The 15,884-nt window shown below is 33.4% G+C and overlaps 1 protein-coding gene and 1 long non-coding RNA gene across 8 annotated transcripts in view; one reads left to right on the top strand and one right to left on the bottom strand.

Moving 5' to 3' along the window:
* Synd (protein kinase C and casein kinase substrate in neurons protein Synd) overlaps window positions 1–15,884 on the bottom strand; it is a 62,199-nt gene that overhangs the window by 18,666 nt on the left and 27,649 nt on the right. The gene's annotated exons all lie outside the window — the stretch shown is intronic.
* Window positions 11,606–14,298, top strand: LOC147906642 (uncharacterized). The gene is made up of 2 exons (XR_015548270.1): window positions 11,606–13,039; window positions 13,444–14,298. It is a non-coding gene; the product is annotated as an uncharacterized LOC147906642 (long non-coding RNA).

Raw genomic sequence — 15,884 nt, 5'->3', positions numbered from 1 at the left:
GTCGAAAAGATGGCAGTTAAGGAAATATAGATGTTTTTAAATTTGTCGTGCCACATTAAGGAAAAACGTTGGATCGCAGTAAAAGAATATTGACAGGATATTTACATATGCAAAGTTTCTTTGGGGTTGAGATTTTATCATCTTTATTTATCTTACTAGATAAATCTAACAGATCTTTTTTTATCAAACGTTTGCGTTTGCTTTTAATCGTTTCTAACATTTTGTTATCAATGCAAATGATGGTACTTATAAAAATTTCTTCAAAAATTTTATTTAGAAATTGTTTATCACTCGGTTCTACATCGAGAATAATTTCTACGCTAGAAATATTAAATTATATATTTGTTTTAAAAAAAAAAATCTACGTTTACAATTGAAATTATCATTCGCTCAACATAAAGATTGCTTTCACACGTTCGAAACGAATATTTTTCGCTTTCACGTTCAAGACTCGCATCTTGTTTTGAATAGAAACGTCGGATCTCAACGACTTGCAAGCTGCTAAAGAAGCGCCTTTTTCCGCGAGCCACCTGAACTGGTTTTTAGTGCAAAGACTGGTTCTCGAGATTGGCTGGCTCTGTTTAAGATGCTTTGAAAAGAGACACGATTGTGTAAAGAAATGAAGCTTCGCGACGGTGTTTTGCAAATACGTGTTGCAAAGTACACTGTCTGTACACGTCTGCGTCCCCTTTTTGCAACCACGATATCTTTTGGACCGAATACATCGCTGGTCAATAGCTGCGAAGATATTATCGCGTTTATTTATCTTGTTTTATGAAATCTAGTTCTTGCAGCATAGAATGCTATATACTGTCTGCCGATTCATCTAGAATGTCTGGACATCAAGGTATTTGGATGTTTGCGTGATCAAATCATAAACCGCGATTACTATGTCTCATAACTAGTCATTTGTCTAGGAATAGCACTATGTAGCGAGTTAATGTGGACAGACAGGTGCTGTTAGAAAGTCATAATTTTCTTTGAACTTCATGAATGAAGATGTTTCGTGTTTTTCATCTTGTCCCAATAGATTATTCGAGGGCCGATTAGTTTCACTTAAGCGGCAGTCACGAAATGCAGTGTTTGTGTAATCAAATTATCGTAAAACGATGGATATTGCCTCTCTTACTTGCCGGTTCCAGTCCTAAAATTAGCACTGTAGTGTGGAGACTGTGTTATTAACGTGACGATGAAATAATCCGTGTTTTTAAACCACTCACGAGCGTCAAGCGGAACGTTCATTCATATTTGCATGATACATTTTGTTTGTAATTATTTTTAGTTGTAGGAAATGTATAGTATATCTGGCATATAGTTATCCTGCGCATTGAAACAGAACGAAGGTAAATTAAATAGTTTCAATCGGAATTCTTTCTCCCAGACTGTACGATTTTAATATTTTACTTCTGCTACAGGCGAGCCGTTACGTTCGATTAGCCATTATAACCAGATGGTGGATTAAACAGTTTTGCTCCACCAGTGCGCGCTCAATAGTATTATACATTTTCCGATAATCGAAACAATTGCGACGCGCCATGCGGAGATAATGATCCGGCCCATGACGTGATTTCAGGGTGATGAAGGACGTCTGCATCCGACAATGAATCATGTGTCGACGACGGGCTGCCGTTCGCAATGACGACAGCTTGGCTAACGATATTTAACTAGCCGACACAGTTATTGTTTACAATTACGTCCGCGAATTTATGTCTAAAATCTGGATTAGTACAAGTGCTGTTAGTAGCGAGCGATTATAAGTAACTCTGTAAAAGCGAATCAGTGTATTATCACTGACTTCAGTGCTACACTTATAACTGTAGTTCAGTTATCAGTTATCAGAATATTTACTGTTTTTCAGTAATGATACACATACACTGATTCATTTTTAGAAGTTATAGTTTCTACAGATTGAATCTGCAGAAAATCATAATCTCTAAAAGCGAATCAATGTATTATTACTGAAAAAACAGTAGATATTTGTTGATGATTACATCAGTTATCAGTGTAGTACTGAAGTCAGTAATACTACACTGACTCACTTTTACAGAGTAGTCTTCTGTTGCCAATGCAAAAACAAATTCGTTTGAAAAGACATGGAAAAGTAAATACTTCAACTGCATCATAAAGCTGCAATATTGATGTTTATTAAAATGTGACGTTTATGCTGTTTAACCGATATATATTATCGACATGTCGTATTATACATTTGTAGCGATGGACATAAAAGTTCTTAGGTCGCACACGCTATTTTAATTTTGAACCGGAAAATCAAGTTTCAAATGTAGGTCATGCTTCGTTCCGATATTTTGTCGTGTTAAAAGAGATGGTGGGACGTCATTTCGCGCTTCAGTAGAAGTAAACTGGTGTAAGTGTCACAAACAGTTTCTTTCGTGCTATATCATCGTCGGTACAATTTTTCCCACGTTCGCATTTATTTTTCTGAAAAATCCTCATTCCGAGATGTTTTCCCGCAAATTGCTCAGGCTTCTAGTAATAATTAATTAGAGGACAATATGATCATATTTGTGTCTCTGATATCTTTACTTATATTTTTCGTTTAATTTGTTTTTTATTAATTTGTACGTGCAATAAAATAATGTACGACTGCTATGTTTGTAAATATTTTGTACTTCTTTCCGCGATGTATTGCAAGAATTATTTGCGGACTACTTGCAATCGATCGCCAACGTAGGAGAAGATTAAGGCTTGTTGGCACGTAGCCAATACTTGAAAAGCCCGAAAATTATTCACAAAACACAATAAAGGTCTCTCTGCGTGCTTCTAATGATAATTTTTTTAATTGGAATGCGAACCGTAGTGGCCGACGATGTTGCGGTTGGTTCAGAATAAATGGACGAAAAGCATTCGCTCGGAGTATATAAGAGTACATAAGAGTACATAAGAGTACGTAAGAGTAATTGTGTACGAAGGAAGCGTTGAATAGATACGAACACGGTGCATTTTCAAGCGCGCACTCTCTCTTATTGTGCACAACATTGCGATTGTGCACGGGTCAAGGCATCGTCTTGTCTGAGAAATGGTTTCTCGATAGTTTACTTGAGAATTTTAATCTCCCCTCGTGTTGATAACATCGAATTTATTCTTCTGTTACATTAATTTGTTTCGTCTAAATATTATATTCCATCTGTATTTTTTAATAGTTTCATTTTCAACCTGAAAATAGTCACGTGGGGTATTTTTACATCCCTGCGACGGAAAAATGTGAATTATTGTAAAATATTGTTTTGTATGGATATTGTTTACATATTTATTTCTTTTTTAATAACTATTTTTTACAAACCCTTGAATATGCATTTCCATCGAAAATCCGTAATAAAAAAGTACTATTAATTAAAATCTTTTCTTTTTCTAGAAATAGAATAACTGTTCCTATTAATGTACCTTTTAGTCAAACTTGCTTATTACTGAATTAATTATTAAATATTGTAGCTTTAATTTTGTAACTGCTTGCATTCAACTAACTTTTTCTTATAATATTTCTTTAATCTAAAAAATATAAACATTATAAATATTAATATTTATAATATTTTTGAGAAAAATAATAAAACATGTTTTTGTCCCTATTAGTGAGTCCTCTAAGCAATGGCCCTATTAATGTGTCCCCAATTTATGTGTTTATCCACATTTTGCTCATTTTAACATATAGTTACTAAAACAGATAATAAATTTAAGCTAATTGTTTAAGTTAATATATTATATAAATCATTATTTCTCAATTATATTTATTTCAATGTACATAACACAACGTTCTCAGCTCCAATATAGGGACATTAATAGGGACAAGCTTAAAATTTTGCGATATTACTGGATTCACATAAATTCTTTTGAAAAATATTTAAAATACTTTAATACTCAAAAAATAAAATATTATCTTCGGTATCGTATTAATAATTTAACTTAACAAGAAAAAATATTTTTTCTTATTTATTCATGCTAATTTTCTTTATGACTTATCGAAATACAAAAGCACATTAATAGGGACAGGCATAGTAATTGGGACAGATATCCTAATGTTATAATAAGTTTTGTTTGTGATTTCAGAAAATTGTGATTAAATCCATGTTCATAATGTTCTCAAATATTAATAAATTGGAAAATAATCAATAATATACAATATATTGTTAATAATAGTGACTTTAATCGTGTAAAAACATTCCAGGTTGATTGTGTAAATATAAAAACAAAAACCAGGTGACTATTTCCGGGTTAATAATGACACATATTTCTCTCTTTTTTTCTCTCTTTCTCGTATTACTGTAGACAGTTTTCTTCCTTTATTGATATTTCTCGCGAAATGATATAATTATTCTGACATTGTTATAAATTCAAAAGTTATTTGATTAATTAATCGCATAATCGCATAAGAGTTATATATCGATTCGCAGTTACACGATAATAAATCCACCATATTTATCATTTCTAATTGCTAGTCGGTTACATATCGCATCCGCGGTATTTGTATGCGGCGAGATCTCGGTTGATTAATCTAAGATGGTTTGCACCACATATATGTATGGTATAATGAAAAATCGTGGACTTCACACTCTGATTGAACTTTCTACGCATTTATCAACATTCCTCAATCACATATTTTCTCGTAAAGTATTGGGCACCCGCACTTTACTGTTATCAGACCCGGCAACTATTCTGGCCGGTTTAACAAGACGTACCGGTCATGCAACGCCGCAGGATTTGCTGTTATATGGTGAATAAACGTGGTACGCTATGGCTGTCAAAAGGAATGTAACAACGAATAAATTATGGATAAATTACGGCGCTCATTACGGATGGGTTACGAACAAAGCAGGGCCATGTCAGTAACCTCTACGTCCTCACCGTAATTCAATTCCGCACGTCGATAGGCCTATACATTGTCGAAGGTTACACGCTACCGCTCGTCGACCGTTACGTAAAAAATAAATGATCGATTTCCACCGGCGCGGGCATCAACGATTTACAATGCGTCTTTTTTATTGCAGTGTATCGCTTGTGATTATCTCTCCGTGTGAAAATAATATTCTATTTATAGAATTTTTATGTAAAAAAATTCTGGCGATTGTGAAAAATAAAAATCCAAAGATATTAGCATACCAATTTTATGGCTTTTAATATATAAAAATTAGCAATATTTTTTTTTAATTTTTCGATTAAATTCAATCCGAGTCATAAAACTATTTCCTTGGAATTATTTAGAATTCTCAAGCAAAACTTTTGAAATTGGAAGCTTTAAGAATTAGATTGTATCTGAATATATTATTATATTAGGTGTTGGAATTAATTCGTAGCGTTTTTAAATGAAAGAATGTTATTTATTTCACATGAGCATTAAAAAATACATTAATGAAAGTACTTCCCATCACTTGTAAAACGCTACGAATTAATTCCAACACCTAATATATATAAATTATTGTAGAATCTTTATCATGAGAATTATGCATGTAAACATTTGAAATAGAAGCAGCATATCTTAGGTTTGAATAGAAGCACATACTTTAGGTTTATGCAGTCTATCCGCCTATCTATGCGCCTGCAGCAGCATATCCTAAGGCTATAATAAAGAATCCGTGCAGCCCTTATAATCGTTATGCCGTGTTTCGCACTTTAACGAACGTCAGAAACGGTCGGTCTTCTATTAGATAAGATGTTGGTGTTGCTCTGCTTAATTGTTGAAGCACAGAAATTCATGCAGGATGATCCCGAAGGTGCAATTAGTTGGAACTGTTCCTATTGGCCTTGAAGCGAAACTTGTTAAAGTCCACCTGTACGATCCTTAAAGACTGCTTCAGGCAGATTATTCATCTCGAAAGGGATGAAAACCTCAAAATCTGGGATCAATCTCGCAACGTTGAGTTACAACGTCTTCAAACGTTTATCGAAAGTTTAGCAGAAAAATTTTCAGGCGACATCGCGCTTCTGCATCTCAAGAAACTTTAACTAAAAGTTGGCAAATCGATGTGACAAATTTTTTATGAAATAAATATAAAAATATTTATCTAGCGTTTTCATGAATTATACAATTTTAGAGATCTTCAAATCATTAATTAATAATATATTTTGCACAAAGTGCAAGTTTTAAGAAGATATTAAGATATATTCATTTTGCTAATTTTATCACACATTTAGTTATCGCTTTATATTTATATATCTCAAGTATCATATGTTTAAGATTGTTTAAGAAATTTACGACATGAGATGATATGTGAGCTATATAACTTAGTTACTCCTGTTACTCCTATTTACTCCTGTTTCGGTAGAGAATATCAAATAAAAGCAGTGGTGCGTGTATTTGCGTAGAAAATGGCAGGAAGATGCGGCACAATTGCAAGGCTCCTTTCAGTTTGAGAAATCGATTTTACGAACACAAAAGACACTCTTGCGAAGAAGGAACTTCGTTATCGATTGGATGGAACCACCTACTTTCTCTCGCTCGGCACATAATCCCCGTCGCCATATGACACGATCAAGAAGCCACCACATCAGCATTTTTTCTCAGAATTTAAGGCAAATGCTGCACGCCACATAGATCCGTGCTTTATCAGGCCTTTACGCGAAAGACTCTCTGCAAGAATTACTATCGCGATATCTGCACTCGTATAAAGTTCCGTTATAGGATTCACGCTCGAGATAGAATTTCAGATACAATTTACAGTGTCGTAACTTGAGAAATAACAGTTCAATATAATTGTCTGCGTAAATGTGACAAAATTTTTAACACTGTCGCAACGTATCAATTTCAGATAAACTCAATCCTGATATTTAATTTATTCATTTAAATTATTAAGCAAGAATTATTTAGCAGGGGACAAGTTTTACGTAACAAGTTTTAACGTATAATATCCCCACCTTCTTTCACTCCCTACGTTAAGTGCTTCATATTTTTCTTCACATAGTACCGCGCAAAATGCTGAGAAGAAATGAGAGAAGGGAAGATAGATGAGAGCGGTAAGTAGGGTGACGGAGGAAAGGGTTTTGAAATATGTGGAGCGTAAAGAGACTGACAAATTTCAACGTCTATTCCCAATCGAGTCGTGACAGTCGCAAGATTGTCGTTATTAAATTATATTACTTGTTATAATAAACTTTAATGTATGTTATAATAAACTTTTGTTTCATAATAACATAGCATTAAGACCTTGCTTGGTTTGTAGTCCTATACTTATTAATTTTATATTACTTGGTTAATTCACTGATAATATGATATAATGTCTCTATCAAAGTGAAAGAAGAACTGAAGAGAGTCTAAACATTTTTAGTATATTTGTAAGATTGTGAAGATATCTAAAATCCGTTCAGTTATATATTAATATAAATCTCGTCTAAAATAAAAAAATATACAGAGCGTTATATCAATTTATCTAAATTACGCTAAACTTTCTTACTTGAAATGTTAATGAACGAAAGTTTCGCATCGACAAGAAAACCTGAGGTTACGGTACGCAAGTTTAATGAAAATTATTACAATAATTGCACGTAATAAAAGTAAATTATTATATTATTTCGTTGTACGATTTGCAAGTAAGGAGAGAGATTTTCGTTAAACGCTCCTGTGCGTGAACGTTGGTGATTATGCTCCCCCATGCGATAAGTATATTCAGACCCTCGTGCTAATGCAATTCCACGAGCTGTGATCGAATTAGTTTCTGGACGAGGCGATCCAAGGTTAATAATGACCAAGTACGGGATGTATAACGTGACATCGATTAAATCATGCGACCCAATTCGCGCTAAAAATATCTGCTCGACAGGTAGATCTTCAAATGGCAAAATGCGTCGTGGGCGAGGAATACATACATGGAAGAAAATTTATAATTAATATAATATGCAGCCATTTATACATAAAAGTAATAATGATACATGACGACACATAATTTTAATTTTAATATAATTTTCTCGTTTCTGTCTAAATTAAAAAGACATTTGATAGAGATAATTAATTCAAAAATGCAGAATGGAGAATCAATCTTTTAAAATTATGATAAAATATGCAGGAAGTTTCTTCGTCTTCGACGATCTTTCAGAAAGCCAGTTGCGGCCAGTGAGAGTTCTCCTGCGTTTGTGAGTACAAAGGGAGGGCAGAGATTTCGGTTCGAAGTAACGTTGATTGTGCACACAAGAATAAGCAGGTTGTGCAGCAGGTATCTGAGAATCCTGTATGGAGAGAGAAAAGGGCGAGGTCTTTCGAGCGTGAGTACGCGCGCACCGGAGCGCGTCGTTAACACACGTTCGCACGAAGAAGAACATGGTCCAGCAGCTTTTTGTGTATTACGCTACGTTTTAAAGATTCACCGTTAAACTTCGAAAAAGGAGAGAAAGAAACGCAATGAAGTATACGGCAACCCTTGAAGATTTCACGCTTGCTGAAATACACTAATTAGGAGGCGCTTTCTCGTCGCATTTCATCGCGCGTATAAAGATACGACTTGGAAATTATGTGCGATCTGTTCATTCGCTGACTTCTGACATCAGCGAAATAACGTGTACAACGTTAACTCGCTTCCATGTATGCTACAAATTATAATCAATCTTCTATACACGATAAAGAATAATTTTGCTGAAGTATCTAAAAATTTTACTAGATGCAGATTTGAAAGTAATTTTATTGGCTTAAATGTAGGAAGTTCAAACATGATGAACAGTGCTGAAAAAAGTTTTGACATTTTAACGATCAGTTGGAACGTTCTACATAATTATTTTGATGATCCAACACAATTATTTTCAAATCTATAGCTAAATTTTCAGCAAAACCATCTTTTCTGTGCAACAAAAAGTATCTCGTTTCGAAATCTCGCCAGATGGATTTTTTTAAATTTTATTTCCTACAATTTTTACATAAAAAGAACGGCTTTGCTAAAGTATTTAAAAATTTAGCTAAATATAGACTTGAAAATAATTGTATTAAATAAAATAATTATGTATAGAACGTCCCAGTTAGTTACTAGAACAGCAAAATTTTTTGTAGCATTGCTCACTAAATTTGAATTTATCACATAATTATTTTAATGATTTAACAAAATTATTTTATCAGATCTGTGTCTAGCTAAATTTTTATAACTTCTAAATCGTTCTTTTCGTGTAATCAAATGCTTTTGCTGACCTTTGATCTTAACCTTACTATGGATGATCCTTCAAACAACATATCAGTTTATTTATAAAAATCTGTCATTCCTGTTCGATAATCTTTCGTAAGTGCTTCGATAAGGGTAAAAGACAAATTTTATTAACGCGCTCTCGCGAATAAGATCAATTGTAGAATCGTCGAAGGCATTACGAAAACAGAGATCCGTACTCATCGCATACGAGAGCGACGCACACAGGTTTACAGGATGTCGCCCGCAGCGAAGCGTGTCCGTGACTGACTCGCACTGATAGATGCGTGCGAGAGAACTCCATGTTTAGCGTTTCTTAAGGTCAGCGGATCTAACATTCGCGTATCTATACACACTTCAAATATACTTTTATTTATACGTTAATGCGAGTAAGAAGTGTGCAGCGATCTTGGGAATTCAAGCATGTCGCGTGGATTTTGATGATTATGGTAGTTTAGATGTTTCAACTACCATCATTAATATAGTACACGAGAATAGTCACGTGGAAAGGACGATTTTACTCAAGTATTTAAAAATTTATTACGTATACGAGAAACGCTTATTACGGTCAAAGTCAGAAGTATACGCGTCGATTGCTTTCGGATTGCAACACGATTAAACTGAAATACAAATAACAATAATTGCCCTAAATTAAATTACACCGTTTATTTGATATTACTAGCATTTTAAAAATCTATGAAGAACCTATTGTGAAAGATATTACCACAGCTAGAATTAAATACATATTTTGATATTTTAATTTAAATACACATTATTGTAACACCTAACTTTGACTGTAATAGACATATTCTCATATATTATACTTATTTACTTAGCAAACAAGATAATGTCTGTCGTCATTTTGACGTTAAAAATGACGATAAAAAAATATCTTGTTTGCTGGATAATTACTTTATTCATAAAAGTCATCTTGTTTTCAATCTTAATATTGTTTAAAAATTTAGTTAAATACAAATCTGAAAATAATTTTGTTGTATCATCAAAATAATCATACAGGATATGCTCAAAGTGGTTGTTAGAATGTCCAAACTTTTTATAGCATTGTTAAGCATATTTGAGATTTCTACGTAATTATTATTTTGATGATACAACAAAATTATTTTCAGAGTCAAGTAAAAATACTTTCAGATCTGTATCTATATACTGAAAAAAATTGTGATTGAAAATGAACGAATCAGAATTTTCTGGTTAAATTTATTAGAATTCTAGTTGAGATAATCAGAATTGTGATTAATACTGGAAGATTTCTACTGGAATTCTTATTATGTAATAGCAAAATCTACTAGAATTTTTTATTTTCATCAGAATAATTGTATTAGAATTTTAATTATCTCAACTAGAATTCTAGTAGATTTAACTACCAGATAATTTAGTGCATTTTCCATCAGAATTACTATTAATCCAACCAGACTATTTTTCTCAGTGTGATTAAATTTTTAAATACTTGACCACAATCTTTGTTCGTTCTTTGCATGCAGAAGCAATGATCAGACATATCGTGAGTTTTCTATCGTTAATTCAAGGAGCGGCCTGATAAGCGACACGAGTGCTACCTCGCAGTGACCTTCGGGAGCATTCAGCAACGCACTTCAATCCTCTCGAAGCTACGATACGCGCTAACGAGTTGCACGTAGCACACATCTTAATCGATCGCGTCAAGTGCGTTCATAATTTTCCATCCATATCGAGCGCCGAGCGACTCGAATTGATTCAGGACTAATGGTCTTGAATAAGGCATCGATTGAGTCCCGAGCGAGAAGAGCAGTTCTAGTTTGGACCAATTAATCGGCAGTTCTGAAGTTTCAAGTTGGGATCTCCCTCGCCGAGACTTTGGGGAAGATAAACACGATCGATTTGAGATCTTAGCTCCGAAACGGATGTGGGATTCGAGTCGCGATATTTCCGCCCGGAATCGGCCGCGTTGGAATTAGAATCGGAAGTGCGCACGCGAAAACGGATATTCCTTCATCAGCCTCTCAGATTTCATGTAGATTGGCCTCACAGTTTCATGCTGAAAATAAGCGCGTGCCGAATTGAGTCTGGATCAACAGTGCAAACTTCCTCCTACTGAGTATTTATTGATATTTTGCAAAGGAATTCTCGGATTTTCTAACTGATTGCCAACATTTTGCATTATTAAGAGAAAATGATCAAATGAAACAATGTGTTTAGAAAGAGGCAGAATTTAAATTTAATAGTTAAATTCCAAAAGCTTTCCTGAGAGTGACCAACACTCTCTAAAATATTTAGGGTGAATCTCATTCTAAAAAATGAAATCTCACTCCTAAAGATTAAAAATTAAACCGCTCTTTTTCAAGACTGGTTCATTTTTCACTCTTTATAGAGTGAGATTCTACTCCAAAGAATTTAAAGACTAAAATTCCACAAAAATCCTCGATTTTCAAGGATAAAAAAGGAATTCCGTAAAAAATGACAAGTTTTCCAGATTTTGCCAGGTAGTAAACACCTGTCCTACCTTGGCAACACATGATTGGGTGTCGAACGGAATGTTTTTTTTTTCCGATCTCGCACTAGCACGCACAACACGATCACCGTAGCCTCACGTTGCGACACGCAACGCTTCGGAAAAGCGACTGGGAGGAAAACCTGATGCTATCCACGGCGCGCACGTTCCCGGATACGTGGTTTATAAATAAATACGACTATGCGCTGCAAGTCGGACGTAGTGCGATCCACGCGACACGACGGTCGAACATGAACTGACGTTCCGAAGAAGGCTCGCGACGCGCTCTCCGCAGCTCTCGCGGCGATGAATGATCGTGTGAGAAAGAATACCTGTTATTACGCGACACGTCAAAGTAACAGGCTGACGAGGAATCCTCCGTTAAACCCTCCCGCCGCCGCCGGGAAGGGATAATCGAATTACTTCTTCCAGTAACTTTATCTCGAAAAGATTATACTCGTCGTTCCGCGTATTTTTTACAGTTTAATCGAGCGTCACAGATTTAATTTTTCTCCGTTATTACTTTATGTATTATGTAATTTTGTTATATATCGTGTACATAATTTTTTTCTAAGAAAATGGAAGATTAAGAGTTCTGATTAATCGTAGAGTAAAAAATTAGCGAGTGCTATTTAAATGGTACATTAATGAAACAACTTGCATTTAAAAGAAAAGTTAGATCAATCATACATAATGGTACTATGTAAGGTGAATATAAAAAATGCTAATTAGTGCAGATGTATAACACATACATTTAAAGTAGTTAACAACGCATCCGACAATACAATAAAATTATCTTGATATTATTTTAGATAAATTAAACTATACTATAATATTAATAAAATGAACGTTAGAAATAAATTGCGAGTACACATTATAAAATGAAAATAATCAATCAAAACAATAAAAATAATATCTTCAATAATATTTCTTGAGAACGAGATAAGTTATTTTATTTTTGTCATTATTTTAGATAAAAATTATATTATATTATAATATTAATAAAATGAACATTATAAATGAATTGCGAGTACGCGTTATAAAATTAAAATAATCAATCATAAAATAATAAAAATAATATCTTCAGCATATTTCTTGAGATGAGTTATTTTATTTTTATCATCCAACATACACATAAACCATTTACTAATCGATTACGATCGAAGTCAGCTCGAAGTCAATGAGCTATTTATATTAATGATTTCGTTTCATCTCAACAAAGATAGGAATGACAAATCAAATGTGCTTCGAATACGAAGACGGCTGCTGTCGAAGGCCAACGTAGTAAAACGAAGACCAGGCTTACGTAAGGATTCACTCGTCGCAAAAGCTTATTTACATATAGTGCTAATTATGCCTCCGTTCAGGTGTGCTGCTGTTGAAGGTGCATATGCTGTATAAATATATGTACCCATGGAATTACAACTCTGGTCAAGGCTGGTAATAGGTACTGGAGGATGTCTCATGTTAGAAGATTGCAAATAGAAAATATTTCTAAATCTTGTTTATTTTGTTTATTTAATAGAAAGGTTTCGTTAAACTCTACTGCAAGTGCTAGAAAGTAGAAATTGCAAATTTTTCTTCTGCACCTCTCAATTATCCGATTGCAAATATTTATGGAACAACTATGGGCATTTAACAATATTTTCAAATTACTTAAATCCAACACAAATAATATAATTTAAATTATTCAATTGTCAATATTTATGGAACAATATTTCCGAGCATTTAACATAATATTTTCAAAAATTACTTAAACTCAACACAAATAATGTTTATTTCTCACATTCATTTTTATGATGTTATTTTTAGGGAAAGGAGAAGAATGTGTTGTAATGATAATATTTCCAGATATATGTAAAAAGAAAAAGAGCGAAAGGGCCAGAAGAGGACAATGATCTCGGCTGGTTAATGGAAGTAACAAGCACGACACGGTAATATGACTTAATTGTACATTCCAATTAATGTTTTTGTGCGAATCCTGTCTTACTTGCTGCTAAAACTGCTGGCATTCATCAGACTGTAACCAAGGTCAGTACACGCATGTATTATCTAACGGTAATTTGAACCTGCGACACGCTTAAGAATGCAATGAAAATGAGAGTGAGCATTTCTAACAGCCTCTATTGTTTCAATTTTCAACTTTAAATTTCTTGCAGTCTCTTTGCTTGATTACTTATATTTTATAGAAGAAACTTTTACTTAAATCCACCGTTTCGAATAATTTCGTTTCGATTTTGTACAGATCTTTTCACATTCATTTTTTTCCAATACGATAGAACATAAATCATCATAAATAATAAATGCATTATTTTTTCGCTTTTCCAGAGGAAAGAAATTATTTATGTCACAGATAAATATTTCTGTCAGACACGTGCGTTACATTCCGAGCATTTTATGGCTTTGTAAATGCAATACTCGCATAAATATCCTTGATTCACGAAATATTTCCGTTAATAAATATTTTAACATAATAACTTTCATATTTTTTTTTAAATTGAAATTTCATGCATGCAATTTTATCCTTCTATAAATAATCTAGTCAACTGTGCTGCGTATGATTATCAGTACATCTTAATCACATATTTATAAATTATGAGTGTTGTAATTACGCATACATATATAATGCAACATCATGTCATCTCCTTTAAAACCGAATATACTCGTTAGTGTAAATACTCATTTTTTACATCAACATCCTTTTTCTTCTATAATTATTTCTTCTGCATTTATATAATAAAAAATATTTTATACATCTTATTCTACAGCAAAATTCAAAAGTAATTATTTCCTCACATTAAAATTTATTTATAATTTATTAATTTAGTAAATGAAACATAGTTTTCTATAAAATTGAAAGAGATTTTCTTGTAATAATTTATAATATTATTGTTTTAATAAGATTATCGTTCCAAATTGTCTCTGGATAATTGTTTCATCCACTTTATAGTTTTTCTAACGTTAAACTGAGGAATCTCGTGTAGACTGTATATAATAAAAGTTGTAGGATTCTCTTAGAACATATTTGTGTCACATTCTAGCCATGTTTATGGTTTAGAGATTCACAAGAAATAGCAAAACAGCAGTTCAAAAGCGTGTGTTTCTTGTCTCTATTGATTAGGCTACCGATCGGAGGGGTATAAAAAGATTGGCTTCCTTGTCGAGCAAAGCGCTATGGTTCGAGAGGCCGTATGTGTCCGATCCTATTATAAATTTACCGGTGATTACATTGCATGGAAGTGCGTCGATTTTTAACGTCGCGAAATGACACAAATGTGGGCGAAGTTTAACCGAAAGTATTACGATCGATATCTTCGTGGGTCTCGAAGGTATTATTGCATTGCCTCTTGAATTTTATACGCAAAATGTGAATATCAAACGTTAGAATATCAGAGTTTAGATAACCTTGAATGCAAATTTAATTGTTCAGCGAGACGTTAAATTATAATTAGAATTCCTTGAAGCAAGTAGCATATCTTCTTACGAGGACACCCAAATTTGAAACATCGTGCGGTTCTGTGAAAGAGCAATGTCGGCGATTAATATTTGCTCCGCTTGTAACGTTAATGATGTATTATTCAGCCACGGCTTTATTATTTTGCGGAAATGCCATAACGCTACACTGATTGGCCATTCAGGAACTTTAGAACGTCGCGCATCAACTCCTTTTAGCTTGAGTGTCCCGTAATGCTCATACAGATAATGCATGCAAACTCAGTCTGATCAGCTTAATGAGGATGTACCCCGGTCTGAATGGCAAGTGCAAATTACGCACGCGTGGTCCCGGGGCAAATACCTATATTGAAGGTGTTACTTCCACTTGGCCAGTGGAAGTAATGTATTATGTAAGACGGAAATATCGAACGCCATAAACTTGCCGACAACTGTCTCTCAGTATTATTACAATTCTCTTCTCAAGCGTAACACGTTTCTCATTATATAACATTTCTTTTAGTTCATTTTACGAAATATCTTCTTGATATGTGTAGTTTCCATTTTTTTACATTTCTCGCAATATTCGCTATTTACACTGAGAGAAAAGTGTACTAAATTTTAAGTGTAGTAAATATCTGTTTGAATACTGCCAGCTGAATATTTAATGTAAACATATGTTCATTTGATAAATCAAGAACCATTAATTTGATTTATATAACTGTCATATTTTTTTCATTTAGCAAATATTTTGCGTAAATAAATCATATTAGTACTATTCAAACAATTATTTATAAAAATTAAGTACATTTTTCTCTCAGTGTAGATGTTAAATAAAAAGAAAGCAGGAACTATATATA

This window comes from Acromyrmex echinatior, chromosome 19 (genome assembly GCF_024713525.1).
Source record: "Acromyrmex echinatior isolate Ae372 chromosome 19, ASM2471352v2, whole genome shotgun sequence".
Classification (NCBI taxonomy): domain Eukaryota; kingdom Metazoa; phylum Arthropoda; class Insecta; order Hymenoptera; family Formicidae; genus Acromyrmex; species Acromyrmex echinatior.
The sequence above is the reverse complement of the archived record's forward strand: the minus strand, read 5'-3'. Positions and strand labels throughout refer to the sequence as shown.